The sequence below is a fragment of the Elephas maximus genome, chromosome 19 (assembly GCF_024166365.1).
Source record: "Elephas maximus indicus isolate mEleMax1 chromosome 19, mEleMax1 primary haplotype, whole genome shotgun sequence".
NCBI classification, from domain to species: Eukaryota; Metazoa; Chordata; class Mammalia; order Proboscidea; family Elephantidae; genus Elephas; species Elephas maximus.
In genome coordinates this window covers 49,308,040-49,320,236 of record NC_064837.1, presented here as the reverse complement: position 1 = coordinate 49,320,236, position 12,197 = coordinate 49,308,040, and the positions used below count along the sequence as shown (strand labels likewise).

General features: G+C 43.8%; 1 protein-coding gene across 6 annotated transcripts in view; it reads left to right on the top strand.

The window, feature by feature from the left end:
• The first annotated feature begins 5,356 nt into the window (after positions 1-5,356).
• STAT3 (signal transducer and activator of transcription 3) overlaps positions 5,357-12,197 on the top strand; it is a 64,376-nt gene continuing 57,535 nt past the window's right edge. For all 6 annotated transcript variants that reach the window (XM_049858893.1, XM_049858892.1, XM_049858896.1 and 3 more), the window contains exon 1: positions 5,357-5,586. The gene's annotated coding sequence lies outside the window, so the exon portion shown is untranslated. The remainder of the gene's footprint in view (positions 5,587-12,197) is intronic.

Below are 12,197 nucleotides of genomic sequence, written 5' to 3'. Positions count from 1 at the left end.
CCTTTGGTCACCATTGTGACCTGGCAGCCACTTACCATAACTGAAGTTCCTCAAATCTTCCCTTTCTTGCCATGCCTTCTTTTTAATTTAGGGTTTTACTGCTAATAGAGAATAGGGAATAGGGAGTAACCAAAAACAAAGTTTCTAGAACTTTACAAAATTGAGCAGTCTTATTTCGTGATCTAGCCTATAGTTTCTGAGTCTCTCTAAGGTGATACATGGAAAACTATCTTGGTTCTCTACAGTTACATAACGAAGCACTCTAAAAATAGTGGCTTAAAATAATGACATTTATTTTGTGTATGACTCTGTAATCTGAGTAGGGCTTGGTAAGAACAGCTCATCTGTATCCCAGTTGGCCTTTGTTGGGGTGGCTTGAAAGCTGGGGGCTAGAATCATCTGGAGGCACTCACTCACAGTTGATGTTTGCTGTTGACTGGCCTACCTGAGCTGTTGGCCAGAACACCTTCACGTGGCCTCTATATGTACCTTGGGCTTCCTCACAACATGGTGGCTGAGTTCCAAGGGTGAGCCTCCCAAGAGAGAGAGTCAGGTGGAAGCTGTATTACCTTTTCTGATCAAGGCTCTGCAGCATTGCTTACACTGCATTTTATTTGTCAGAACTGAGTCACTAAGCAAGAAGAATTAGACTCTACCTTTAGATGGCAGAAGTGTCAAAGAATTCACGAACGTGTTTGAAAACCACCATAAAATCATTGGGCTGCTTCTCTCTGCCTTTATTCACTTGGTGGGTAGAGGGTGGGGACTCACTTTTTCTCTCCTCGAGACCCTTTTTTGGGCATTCAAGAGGAAGCTTAACCCATTGCCGTCCTCGAGTTGATTCTGACTCATAGCAAAGAGGAAGCTTAGACCTGGAGATATAATCACAGAATAGTTATTCAGGCTTTCAAATTAGACACACTTGGAGTTGAATCCTGGCTCTGCTACTTACCAACTCTATGTTTTTGGGTAAATCACTTAATCTTGGGTAAGCCCATTTTAAGGAGCCCTGGTGGCTAGTGGCTAGGGCTTTGAACCAGTTCGCTCTGGTTTGAACCCCTGATGATAATTTGCATTTCTAACAAGTTCCCTGCTGGGAATTCGCATTTCTAATGAGTTCCCAGGAAGTTATACCTAAGAATCTGATTAAAATGTAGATTCAGTATATCTGGAGTGGAAATGCAAATTATCAGCTTGGAACTTCTTAGAAATGCAAATTCTCAGCAGGGAACTTGTTAGAAATACAAATTCTTAGCAAGGGTTCCAGCTGAACAAGCTGATTTGAAGCCCTGCTGGTGGCACAACAGTTAAGCCAGTTAAGCTGTTAAAGGGCCTGGCTGCTAACCAAAAGTTTGATGGTTTGAACTCATCCAGAGGCTCTGCAGAACAAAAACCTGTGAAGATTACAGCCAGAAAAAACTATGAGGCAGTTTACTCTGTCACCTGGGGTCATTATGAGTAGGAATTGACTCACAGCACCCAACAACAAGCCTCATTTTAGTCATCTGTAAAATCACAGTATCCTCCTTTCACTTAAAGCACAATAAAAATTTAAAAAAACAAAAACAGTATCGTCCTTTTGGGGTTACTGTAAGGATTAAATAAATTAATAGGTGTGTTTACATGAGTTAATACATGCTTAAAGCAATGATTAGCACACAGTAAAAAAATACCCCAAAAAGCAAACCTGCTGCCATCAAGTCAGCTCCAACTCATACAGACCCCATAGGGTTTCCAAGGCTGTAAATCTCCATGGAAGCAGGCTGCCACATCTTTCTTCTGGGGATCCACTGGTGGTTTCCAACCATGGACTTTTTTGGTTAGCAGCCGAGCACTTCACCCACTGCGCCACCAGGGCTCGCAGTACACAGTTACACTCCATAAATATTAGCTATTGCTGATACCATTATTCAACTCGTATTTATTAACATATAATTAACTCAGTCTTGCATGAATTCTATGTTAGATACCACATGCTGGGGTTAAGAAAAGGAGCAGTAATTCCATCAAGCTTCCAGGAACCTAAATTAGGGGGAAATGTTATCTACCATGTGGGTAGAGAGTGCAGACTTTGGAGTCAACCAGGCCTGATTCTCATTCTGAGTTTGTCCCTAGTTTCCAGCTGTGTGGCCTTCGATCAATCTTTAACTTTCTAAGCCTTAGTTTCCTCAGTTGTCAATGAGAATTATAATAGCACCCACCTTGCTAGGTTCTTGAAAGGATCAAATGAGATAATCTATGTAAAATGCTTAGCACATTTCCTGGAACATAGTAAATAGTTAATAAATGCTAATTATTAATTTTATTTATCAGGAAGTAGACTCATAAATGAAGACACTGTCATCCAAGGTGGTGAATGCTATACTTGATGTGGAAGCAACCTGCTGAGCAAGTCCAACAGAAGTGATTCACTTTGCCAGGAAGAATCTAGGAAAGCCTAGACAAGGTGGTGTTGGAATGGGGCTTTGAAGGATAAATAAAAGTTTTTCAGGTAAGGAATGAGGGGAGGGAAGGTGTTCCATGTGGAGGAAAGAATATCCATAAAGGCATGGCATTGCAGAAGGTGCTGGCATGTTTGAAGGAAGATAAGTTCAGTGTGGGAGCTTAGGGTGTGTGGGACAGAGGGGATGAGATGGGAAAAGGGGGTTTAGGCCAGGTTTTGTAGGACTTTGTAAGCCAAAACAAGAGGGCGGAAAGAACACTGAGTTCCTACCAGATGCCCAACACTGACTTAGATGTTCTCTCTCTATATATACATACCTTTTTTTTTTTAATCTAATTTGCGTTTTATCCTGTAGGTAATAGAGAACAGTAGAGATTTTTAAGTAGGCTGTGACATGACTGCTTATTTATTTATTTAATTTTTAGGACAATGTCCCTGGCAGCCAGGGGAAGGACAGGCTGGAGTGAGGAGAGAATAGTCAGGAAGCCACAGGGTTGGCCCAAGCGAAACTGCCATCTTTAACCAGGAGGGATTCGGCAGAGGTGTGGAGAAGGCCAGCGGCTAGGCTGTGGAGAGGTTCCAGGGTCAAATGTATAGGCTCAGGGATAGATTTTATGTGTAAATGAGGTAGAGAGGCAGTGAGGAAATGAAAACCAGTTGGTGAGGGGTCAGGGGAGGAGAATAGGGTTTGAGTGAATGGAGCAAAGCTATGAGATCTGGAGTCCAAAAACCAGACTCTGAACCCACCTGGATTAGCTGTGAGTACCTTTGTAGTCTGGAGAACTTTACCCTATCTTGACCTTAGTTTCTTATCAGTGAAACAGGTGCTAATAATATGGCTTCTCCTATCTATCACATGCCGATTGTTGTGAGAAAAAAAAGGGGTAACAAGTGTAAAAGTGCTTTGTAAGCAGTAAATCACTAAATAAATATTAGACCCACCGTTATTAGGGAGGAAGCCCTGGTGACGCAGTGGTTAAGAGCTACAGCTGCTAACCAAAAGGTCAGCAGTTTGAATCCACCAGGCGCTCCTTGGAAATCATATGGGGCAGTTCTACCCTGTCCTATAGAGTTGCTATGAGTCAGAATCCACTGGACGGCAGTGGGTTTTAGTTTTGGTTATTAGGGAGGCACTCAACTGCATGGTATAGCACAGCTGAGAGACAGTTTAGGTGAGGTGGAAGGTGGACGGTTATCTGTCCTGGGGTGGAGAGAAAACAAACAGGGTGCTCAACACATGCTACACACAAGCACAGTGATTTCCACACTGGGCTGGGTCTACAGGAGGGACATGGGAGACTCTCAATCCCATACCTAGTGACCCTATCAGGTGCCCCACAGCTGCTCTCATCTCTCACTTGGATGTACTGAGGTCCAAGAGGTCCAAATCTAGTGTCTTTGAACGGATTTCGGGTAGCTGAGGAACGATGTTAAGTCTGACAAGTAAATGCTACGTGGTGTGTTTTTCTGGGGCTGGAAACCATAGTCTCCATTAGACTCTCAGAGGGTTTGTGACCCCCTCCTAAAGTCAAGAGTCATTGATTTTCTCACCAGAAATTAATAAGAATAGTTACCCTCGGAGAGAGGGGCTGGTGAAAAGGGGAAGGAGGAGATTTTCATTTTCCACTTTCTGAACGGTTTGAACTTTCTAACCATGAGTATGTATTAAAAAACTTAAAAAAATGTGTATTAGTTTCATTTAAAAAAACTGCCACTAGGGGTAGGGGTTATCTGGATGATGAGAAAATGGGCTCTTTTTAGATTTGTGTTTACAAACATAAATACTAATAGTTGCTATTTTAAAGGAAACCCTGGTGGTGTAGTGGTAAGAACTATAGCTGCTAATCAGAGTCGGCAGTTCAAATCCACCAGGCGCTCCTTGGAAACAGTCTGGGGCAGTTTTACTCTGTCCTATAGGATCGTTATGAGTCAGAATCGAATCGACGGCAACGGGTTTTTTGTTATTTTAAAACCCTGTTAGTATCAGCAAAACAAATGCAAAAATCACTCCATTATGCAAAGTTTATCCTCTATTATGACTCCATTATGCGAAACCTACACTTCCTATAAACTACTGGCTTCAATTCAGTAAAACCTGCGTAAGAAGTAGACGGGTGAAAAAAAAAAAAACAAAAAACAGGCAAATTCAGGTATTTCAACTCAGGCATAAAAATGTCAAATACTGAGTATACGTGTCAACCTTCATATATATTGGCGTATGAAGCTTCAAGGAATGGAAAGGAAGACAGGGTTAAATCCACTACCCTCTCCCCACGCACTCTAGTAATTACTCTATTTCCACGTCATGTTTCCGGGTGTGTATGTCCCGACTCAAGCAGAAATTAAGTTCAAAGCAGGCAGGAGTCACCCATGTTCTTTTTGTTATCCGCCAGAAACCCGACTCAGGAGCTGGGCCCCCTGAGGACCTGGCGATACCTGGGGACTGTCTAACTGGCTGAATCGCACGTGGTAAGAGGCTCCCAACCTCGCCTCCACGTGGTGCCAAAGGCCGGGAACAGGGAGAGCGGGCAGGCGGGAGCCGCATCAGGGGCATTTAAAGTGTCTTGACGTCACACACTGCCAGGAACTCAGCTGAGTTTTCAGCAGGACATTCCAGTCATCTTTCCTCCCTCCCCCCGGGCCTCTGTGCCGCTGGCCTCTGCTCTTCCCCGGCTGTTGTGGAGGGAGGAGCACTACGCCCTCCGGAGCAGCCAGCACAGGGGCGTCCCCAGCCTTTACTTGGCTCCGCCCCTTCCCCCAGTGACTCTTTTGATTGGTCGGTGGGTAGGGCTTCGTAGGTACAGTGCGCGCAGCGGAGCCTCTGGATGGCGGAGACAGCTGGCTATCTCATGAATTATGCATAACAGCGTGTCTAAGCCCGGCAGGCGCTGGGCGGGGATTGGCTGGAGGGGCTGTAATTCAGCCGTTTCCGGAGCTGTGGCGGCGTAGGCCCGGAGGAGGAGCCTGGGGTTCCGACGTCGCCACGGAGGGAGCGAGCCCTAACCGGATCCTTGACTAGCACCCCAACTTGGTGTTCTTTCTCCCCGTCTGCTGGGAGAGGCCCCGCGGCCTGAGGGAACCCCGCGGCCCGCACCCCTGCCCAAGCGCAGCCCCGGCCTGTCGGGCCTCAGCCGGAGAAACAGGTGAAGGGGGTGAAGGGTGGGGCCGTCTCCCCAGACGCCCCCAGGCCTGGGGACCCCGGGGACGCGGGAGCGGGTGCGACCTTTTTGGCATGTTTGGGGAAAAACTGGAAACTTCAGTGGGGCGGGGGGAAATGAGGGGACACCTAGCGTCGCTCTGAAGGGACGACTCCCTGGGATGACAGGAGCGGGCCTCTGAAAGGAGAGGGGGCGCTGAAAGGAAGTTTCATTCCTCGGAGAAAAGGGGAGAAGCGGAGGAAGAGTGAGACTGAGCTCGAGAGGGAGGACTGTGGGATGGAGTGGCAGCGGTGAGGGACAGCCCCCCTACTTCCTGCTCCCTGGGACTCTGGGGACGTTCCGGCCACAGGAGAGACTGTCACACCGGCGGAGATCACTGGGGGCGGGGGTGTGGAAAGAGCCTCGTCCCCGCCCCGCTGGCAGGGTCCGGCGGCTCCTGGCTGAGCCACTTCCTCCTTGCCCGGTTCCCGCTCCTTTAGGTGCCAGCTGTAATCCTCCGGAGGTAGGAATAGGTGTCTTCCCCGAGAGCCTGACCGGCTGGTTGGTTGTGGGTAGGATTATTGCATAAGAATCTAGTTTCCTGTAGGGAAATTGACAAGACTTGTACTCTTTCTAAATTCCTTTCCATCTTATTCTAGCTTAAGCCGTGCTTTCCCCCCCTTTTTAAAACAAAACGAAACAAGATAAAACCCCAATCAGGCCAGCCCTAGAGAGAAGTAAACCTCTTTCCCCCTTGGCATTATTCTTTTATAAACACCTGGTAAACACGGCCAGAAGATAAATAATTGAGCCATTGCATTTACTGGATTGTGGTGTTGCTTAATTGCATAGGACAGAATGAACCAATCGACAGTGGTTTCTGTCTCCCAGCCAAGATCTTGGGTAAATGCAGAGGAGAGGAAAGCAAAGACAGGCTGGCCTTGGCGAAGCTATGTGCGCAAACTTTACCTGTGTTTGGGGGTGTGGTTGCCCTTAAATTAGCAAAATTCAAACCCTCGCCCAAGTTGCCTTTTCCATGTTTAGCACACATCACTCTGTTATATCAAGTGGGTGTATGTGTGTTGACATAATCAGTGGTTAGTCACTTTTTTTTATTAAAAAATATAGTTTGTACCTTCTGGTTTTTATTGCATGTGTATGTAAAGGGTGTACTTATTCTGTACATGGATTGTAACTTTTTGGCTGGCTGTGCTAATAAACGTTGGTTTGAATAAGTCAAAATGGTAAATCATCTCCATTTTTATGTGTGAACTTAGACCGTATTGTGATTTGATTCAGCCAATTTTCTATTTTTCTTTATATTAAATATGTCTGTGTTCCCTGAGTCAACACATTGATTTCTTCATTACATATGTCAGACTGGAGTACTAGTAGAAGTTTTGTTCAGATGTTTGCACAGTAGGATGGGAGAGAGAAGTCTGGAATAAAAAAAAAAAAACCTCCGTAGATCTTGGGGGGCTGATCTTAGTCTCTATATCTGTTAGCACACCCACCACAAAGAACCATTAGCAAATTCATGAAAATATGTGTATGTGTATCTTTTGGGAAGGATAGCCATTTAGAAATACCCACAGTTATGACTAGACCCACAAAGGGCTTGTGATAATAGGTCATTCATATAACATTAACCTATTTCGTAAATAAGGAAATTGGGGGCAAATGAACAAGACGCTTGTCCAAGTCAGCAGAGTGCTATAGTGGCAGAACTCATACTTTCTGTATATGTTGTGTTCTTTTTGACTATCAATGGTTAAGTATTAGGTGTTGATTTAGAGTGAATGTAAGCCCTGCTGACATAGTGGTAAAGTGCCACGGCTGCTAACCAAAGGGTCAGCAGTTCGAATCCACCAGGCGCTCCTTGGAAACTCTGTGGGGCAGTTCTACTCTGTCCTGTAGAGTCGCTATGAGTTGGAATCGACTCGACGGCACTGGGTTTGGTTTGGTTTTTGGTAAGCCCTGCTGGGAAAAGTGTCAGTGCAATTCTAACATATATCTGGATGGTGAAATACCTCCAGCAGGCTGTAAGACTCCAAGGAACACAAAGATTCAATAAACAGGTGAAAAAGAAGTACAGATAGGGCTTGCTTAGGTTACTTTTCTAACTGCTATGTCTAACTTGGAAAGTAACTGTTTTTAGTAGGGAAAATGCACCATCAGAACACAGGTATTTGGCTAAGGGAAAGAGATGTTTTCTTAGGGAAAATTTGTTAAGGGAAGGGCAGTTGTGACTTAGATGTCATTTAAACCAGAGTGCTTTGTGGCTTACACTGGTAGTTTGCGTCTCCAGAAAGATGCTTTCTCCTCCCTGCGTCTAAGTGTCTTGACATTCAGGTATGAGATGGGGCAGATGGAGACCATCATTGCAGAAGCTTGAATCCAGCTCCCTTTTAGCTTATGGTTTTCAGAGAGGTGGCATACCAATCCGTCAACAAACATTACTTTGTGAAAGTTGCTGGGAAGAATAAAATGTGTCTTATTCCCAGAATTTGTAATCTACTGGGGTGACTTGATCAGTACTTCAACCATCCAGTGAGACATGTTGTCGTCAAAGAGGTGGTAAGAGCATTGAGCCTGTGCTTTCCAAAAAGGTGGCTATTGTATATAAAAAAAAGCATATAGTACAGATACAGAACATTTCTGTTATTATAGGAAGTTGTATTGGACAGCGCTGCACCAAGCACTACAGTCTTCAGAGGAAGGAGAGGTTATAGGGGCTGAAATTGCCTAGGAAGTCTTCTTGGCAAAGGAGCGATTTGAACTGGGTCTCAAATAATGGGTGGAATTTGGGTAAGTGTAAAGAATTTGGGGTGAGGAGATATGGGGGATATAGTACGAACAAAATCCTGATAGATTTAGGAAGGTAAGTAGGGAAGAAAAAGGCCCTATTTATAAAAGGCTTTGAATGGAAGGCCAAGGAATTTCAGTTCTATCTTTTTGTACAGGGAGCCTTTAAAAGTATTAAATGTTAAAAATCTAGCTACCAGTTTGACTTTGAAATGACCTTGGTCACTCCCCAGGACTGTTTTTCCAAGCAATACCAAGTTTATGCTAAGTGTCTTGGATAAAATAAGACCCAACCCCCAGTGCCGTCGAGTCGATTCCAACTCATAGTCGATTCTAACTCATAGCGACCCTATGGGACAGACTAGAACTGCCCCATAGAGTTTCCAAGGAGCACCATCATAAATAAAATACTCAAACTTTAAAGGCACTAGTTGAAACTCAAGGGGCCCAGTTTGTATCAGCTTATCAATTGGGGCCCTCAGTTAAATGCAGCAGTTATACACTTGGCTGCTAACCTCAATGTTGTTGGTTTGAATCCACTCAGTGGTTTGGCGGGAGAAAGACCTGGCAATCTGCTTCCATAAAAATTGCAATCAAGAAAACCCTGTGGGGCAGTTCCACTCTGTCACATGGAGTTGCTATAAGTTGGAATCGACTCGACCGCACACAACAACTGGCTCAGCTAATCAAAGTCAAAACTGCAACCAGAGAAAATAATTCCTCAAAATACCTAGTGGGTTACCTCTCCTCGGTTTTATAATCCCTCCCCCCAAATTATGGACTTCTCACTAAACCAATTACTTAATCCTTTCTTTACTTAACCAATCACTTAAAATTTCTTTGTCATTCACTGCCTATAACACATCTTCTCCCTTTTCAAAGGGAGAGCTTTGCGCCAAATTTAGGCCAAAGGCTCTCTGCTAGCAGTTTAGCTGCTCGGTAAGCATTTGTTTAAAGAACTCTGTTTTGTTATTTGAATTCAACAAAGGCTTTTGAATTCAAAAAACAAAAGAATCAGGATGGTATCTTGGTGATAAATTGTTTGAAATGTCTCTAATCTTTAGAAGGAATAGCATATAGGAGAATGAATTTTTCTTATGGTCATTATCATTTGTCATGGTAGGATCACAATTTTTTAATTCAAATTAACAAGCATATATTGAGAACCAGTTACTGTGCTAGGTAGGACCTGAGGACATATGAAATATGGCCTCTTTTCACCAGACTGGAGGTGTAGTTGGGAGGACCAGGGTGTGTATTGCCTCAATATGGACCTGGGGCAGGGGTTTGGCAGGATAGTGAGTGGTTCGGTGCTTAGGCTCTGGAGTTAAACAGATCTAGGATTGAATCCTGGATCTGCCACTTCTTAGTGAGAATCTGAACCTCAATTTTCTTGTCTGTAAAATGAGGATAACAGGACTGGTTGACAACGAAATGAGATGAATGTTAGTGAAATGCTTAGCATATAGTACCTGACATATAGTAAAAGCAAAAAAACTAAAACAAACCTAACCTGCTGCTATCGAGTTGATTCTGACTCATAGCGACTCTGTAGGACAAGATAGAACTGCCCCATAGAGTTTCCAAGGAGCACCTGGTGAATTCTGACTGCCTACCTTTTGGTTAGCAGCTGTAGTTCTTAACTACTACTCCATCAGGGTTTGACACATAGTAAGAGCTCTGTAAATCTGAGGTTTTATTTTTTTATTGAATGTTCAAGAAAAGAGATTCTCTTCAGCAGCGAGAGAAAAGGCTTTGTCAGAGGTGGGAACATCTGAACAGGGTTTTGTAGGATGAAGAGGAGTTCATCCAACAGAGTTGAGTAGTAAACAGTTGTACTCAAGGCCGAGGGAACATGAGTGTTCAGAGGCTTAAAACAGCGTAGAGTGATTAGAGAGTTATAAGTGGAAGTTTTTACTTCAGGAGAGGGAAACAGGAAGGGAGAGGAGGCTGCTGAGCCAGTCCTTCCTTCTTGTTTGTTGATATTTGGATTCAGATGGTATTAAGATAAGTTGTTTTGTTCTGTTTACAAAAGTAATACATGGTTATATGTTTGTAAAAATATAAAGTATTTACATTTTATACGTGTTGTTAGGAGGTGTCGATGCAATTTTGGACTTACAGTGACCGCATGTGACAGAGTAGACCTACCCATAGGGTTTCCAAGGAGCAGCTAGTGGATTTGAACTGCTGACCTTTTTGGTTAGCAGCAGAGCTCTTAACCCCTGAGCCACCAGGGTTCTGTTGTACCACCAGGGCACCTTATATTTCATGTACACATCAAGTTAATAGTTTCATGTATATATATTTTTTTCTAGATTTTTTTGGAGCTTTTTTTGCTTAACAATTTATCTTGGGTAGATTTATTGCAAATTCCTTTTTGATAGCCTAATAAAAGCAGTAGGAAGGCAAATGGAAATAACATTCGGATTGTCTGTTTTTGCTTTCTCCCACCCGACTCATAAGAATAAATTACTAATCACTAACCTTTGCCTGACCTTTGACTTTTTAGTTGCATCTGTCCGAGCTTTCCTGAGGCAACTGTTATTGCTGAGCATGATTGCTATAGGAGGTAAAAGACTGGGCTATAAGGTCAGATTCCTTGGGCTTAAATCGCAGATCCACCACCTCTTAGACCTTGGGCAACTTTTTTTTAACTTCTCTGAGTCTTAGTTTCTTTATTTGTAAAATGCAAATACCAGGTCTACCTTGTAGGTTCGTTGTGAGGATTAAACAAAATAATGCGTGTAAAGTACTTTGCACACTGTCTGGCAGAAAGCCAACACTGGAGTACTAATAATTACTATTATTAAACACTGTACTACGTATCTAACTTCTAAATTGGGCAAGTTATTATCCACAGTGGCCATTAATGACCCAAAGGAAAGGAGTAATTGGGAGAGTCCAGCCTAATAGGAAAAAACTAAAGATTGGGGACCAGGGGGACTTACATTGCGGTGGAGGGGATGGAAAAGAGGGGATGGAGGCTGGTCACAAAAGGAACAGCTAAAGCAACTTGTAAGCTCCTATTTACACAGATGCTCTTGTGACAAGTCTTTACGTATTCCAAAATCTAAGACTATGGCCCATTTGTTCTAAGTAATCAACACACTAAAAATTTATTACCACTCAGGAATTGGAACAGTCTGTTGGAGTTCCTGATGACACAAAAAGTACAGGTAGTATTGAAGGTTTGAGGGGTGGAGGGGTGGCTAGAGTTGAATGTGTCTCAGAAAGAGGCCAGCAGGAGGAACCTTGTTTTGTGTCAGGTAAGGAAGGTGAGACAACATACAGTTTGGGGGTGAGAAGACTTTCCAAGTGGAGTAAGTGATCTGTGTGAAACTGGTGTGCCCTGCTCTGCTGAATTAGAAGTCTCTTCACATCTATGTGTACAAGTGTACTTGTGTGTTTAATTGAAGTACAGCTTTCTTTTTCTGTCGTGTAGCTTTCCTTTGCAAAATAACCTTGTGTACCACTCAGCTTCTCCATGAAGCAGGTTCTCTCACCCCAACTCTTGAGTTTTGTGTTGGGAGAAAGCACGAGAGAAAAGCCCTCCCAGTCACTAGTTTCTTGGCTTGTATGTGAGGCAGGAGGAAGCCAGCGGAGCTTGAAAGAGAAAGTAAACCTTCTGGTAAATAAATGGCTTCCCTGTTGTGGATGAGGAGTGCAAACTATTAGGGGGATCTTTGGGTAGTTTTTGTAGAGGCCGTTTCTGAAAACTGACTTGGATTAGCGAAGGTGAGCCTAGCGTAGGAAAGCCCTGCCCTGTCTGGTGTTAACCACCTGTTTTCCCGCTTTGTTGATTGATTTTA